Source organism: Pygoscelis adeliae, unplaced genomic scaffold (genome assembly GCF_000699105.1).
Source record: "Pygoscelis adeliae isolate BGI_AS28 unplaced genomic scaffold, ASM69910v1 Scaffold294, whole genome shotgun sequence".
Lineage (NCBI taxonomy): Eukaryota > Metazoa > Chordata > Aves > Sphenisciformes > Spheniscidae > Pygoscelis > Pygoscelis adeliae.
The window spans coordinates 1,031,382-1,034,503 of record NW_008824722.1 but is presented as its reverse complement, the minus strand read 5'-3'; the positions used below and the strand labels follow the sequence as shown (position 1 = coordinate 1,034,503).

The window sequence follows — 3,122 nt, the reverse complement described above, 5'->3', positions numbered from 1 at the left end:
GTGTCTGGGATCAACAGGGAAAAGGTGAGCAAGGCCAGTACCCGTGCCGGGCCAGGCCCCAGACCCAGGCTGAGCCCCTGGTGTCGGAGCCATTAGAAACCCCCTCCCTGGGCTCTGAGCGAAAGCTACGGGGCTGCTCCCCAGTGGGACTGTCCCTGGCCCAGCCCTTGCAGACATGATGTGTTTTTTAGGTTCATTCAATACGTTGTTCATCTCACAGTCCTGTTCCTGGGATTGCCGTGGGGCCGAGCTCCCACCTGCAGTCTCCCAAGGGTGGGAGGGCAGGTATCCCAATCCTTACCCCTCCTGTCTCCTTCTCCCCTGTCCTCCCTCCACCCAGGCTCTCTGGGGTACCCACTGTCCCCTGCCACGCGGCGCAGATGCTGCCTCCTCCCTCACGCTGCAGGTCGCATGGCGTGACCCCCAGCCCCGGGGCATGGTGACCCACAACCCGCTTGGCATCTCCAGTCTGTATATTTTGTATTATAACAATAAAATGGGTTAAAAAAAAAAAAAAGACAATAAAATCTAACCACAATCGCTATGCACACCACCGTTATATCTTTGCCTCTGTCAGCCGTTGGGGGGGGCAGGGGAGATAGGGGCTGAGGGTCTCTGCAGAGTGTTGGCAACCTTTGCGGGGGGGGGGACAGGGTGTGCACTGGGCTGGCCAGGGTCCCAAACAGCCTGGCCTTGCCATCAATGGCTCCGTAAATACAGACTTTCCCCTGCTACGAGGCTGTAGGCGTTAGGCTAACAGGGTTTTACACCAAGCTTGTCAGCTCTCAGGAGTGGGGCTGTCAGGTGTGTTATCAGCTTGTCATGAGAGCTGCTGGGTGAACCAGAGCTTGGGACCTGGTGTCCCTTGTTAGGATGGGATATTTAAGGCTGAGCTAACAGGAAGATACTCAGCTACCACCTTGAAGAGGTGGGTGTGGACTGGAAAGGGCTTTTTCTTAGGGACATGAACTGATGGGCAATCACTGATCTTCGGAAAAATGCAGCCTTGAGAACTGGGAAAAATGGCTTGAAGCAAAACAGAGGAAAAAAGAACTAGGTAAGTAAGAAAACAGTAGAACAGGGTAATGGACCTGATGTGGGACAGTGACACCCTCCAGCATTATGCATTCTGTGGTCCAGGATCTGAAAGCTCAATGCAAAGAGCTGCCTGGAGACCCAAACATCTTAAAAGGATGGGCCCTGGCTATGGGGGGAATTGCCATCGTGGGACTGGGAAAGCTGCGAGTCTGCTTTTTCCAAAGCTTCTGACTCCCCAGGGACCTTTTTGACCTGCTGGTGATGGCGCAGGTCCGTGTACAGCAGTATGAATGGGCCTGAGTGTATTTTCCCCTCTAACCCACCTTTCCCAGTATATCCTATCCCCTCTGAGCTCTGTTTGGCTGGTTGCTATTTTGGGTGATGCCATCCACAGGCTTGACATGCCCTCTTGTGGCACAGAGATGCTGTGAGCTGTGGACGGGGTCCCTCTGGTCCCCTTACCCAGGGTGAGGGGTAGGGGTGACAAGGGGGAAAAGGGTGCTGTGGGGCTCACTCAGCTCTCAAATGCCACCGTAGCTTTTTCATGCTAAAGGGGAATAGGTTTGCGCAGGGATTGTTGTAGGTAGCTGTGGGACAATGGGGGTGGCTGATCCCCTGGTAGCCAAGAAAGAATCTCTGCAGGCCCTTGGGAAAGGGGCTGAGAGCAGGAAGGACTGGATCAGTCCCTCCAGGCGTATCATCAGCTTGTTATAAGAAGCTGCTGTGTGAGGCAGGGCTTGGGACCAGGTGTCCTTTGTTAGGACGTGGCATTGTAAGGGTGGGTAACAGCAAAATTGTTGGGTCTATGCTGCGAATGGAGGCAAGAGCTGATGGGCCCTTGGAAAAGGGCAGCCTTGTGTTGTTTCAAGCCATCTTTTTCCAGCTTTCAGAGGAAAAAAGAATTGTAGCTATGTGGGAAAACAGCTGAGCAACTAGATGAGGCAGCTGATGCAGCCTGGGGCGGTGATTCACTCCAGCATCCTGAATACTGCCTAGAAACACAAACACCTTGTAGAAGGATGAGATCCCAACACTGGGGGAATTGTCGCTGCAGGATTATTTTGGGATGATCAAAGCTGTGAGCGTGACCCTGCTTCAGGGTCCCTTCTGACCTAGCAGCCAACTGTCCAGCTCTGCATACAGTGGTATGAGAGTACTGTGTGTTTTCCACCCAAATTCTGTACATTTCTCCTCTCTAACCCTTCCATAAAGTCTTGTTGCGTATTAATAAATTCAGCTAGCTACTATTTAGGGGTAGCAGTACAATTCCTATTTTTGCTCTCTGAAAGCTTTAAATTGGATGTGATGGTAACTAGAGATGCTCCTTGGCCAGGTTCTCTGCTGCAGCTTCCTAAGCATGGGTATAGATGGAGACAGAAACACAGCCACCTTGGGTTTCTCATAATGCCAAAATATCATTGGTGGAAATAAGCTCAAAGAGCAAGGAAGAGATTTCAAAAAAGCAAGGAAGGGTTTTGGGAAAGCAGAGTGAGCTGGGTAGGGGTGAACAGTGTCCAAATCAGCAGGGGATGTTTTTAATCAGAGTTTTCATTCATTTCGTTCAGTTTTGGCTGAAACATGATGTGGCTGCCACGAAGCCTGCAAGCTCTCTCCAGCCCTTCCTCGCAAGCTGGGGTTTCCAGCAGCTTTTTGCTCACTGGTTTCTTGTTGGCTGCTACCACCTGTGGCCTCCCTAGTGCTGGGTGGGCCAGAAGGATTGCCTCCCTGGCCTTTCTTATATAGTCTCATGGGAGGTCGTCTTCTCAGCCCTGTGGTCTCTGACTCGCGCTCTGGGGGCCTGTTGCTCCCAGCCCCACGTGCTCCCCACATGCTCTCCAGCTTCTCCCTGGAGGGACGCCGTCTGACCTCAGGCCCCTTCTCTGATTTACTGAGATGATCTCAGCTTCGTGGCCCGTCCTTCACCATCCTCGTAGCCCCCTCCAGGCGTGGAAACATCTGCAAGCGCAACATCAGCCGGGCTGTGCAAGGAGGGAGGGAGCGGCTGTAGGAGCCTTTCCGCCTGCACCCCGTACGCGGCCCCTTTCCATCCTGCGGCAGGGACCCCCCAGCTCGGTCTCCCATCC

General features: G+C 53.2%; 1 protein-coding gene across 1 annotated transcript in view; it reads left to right on the top strand.

The window, feature by feature from the left end:
* MGEA5 (meningioma expressed antigen 5 (hyaluronidase)) overlaps nt 1-3,122 on the top strand; it is a 34,032-nt gene that overhangs the window by 300 nt on the left and 30,610 nt on the right. The gene's annotated exons all lie outside the window — the stretch shown is intronic.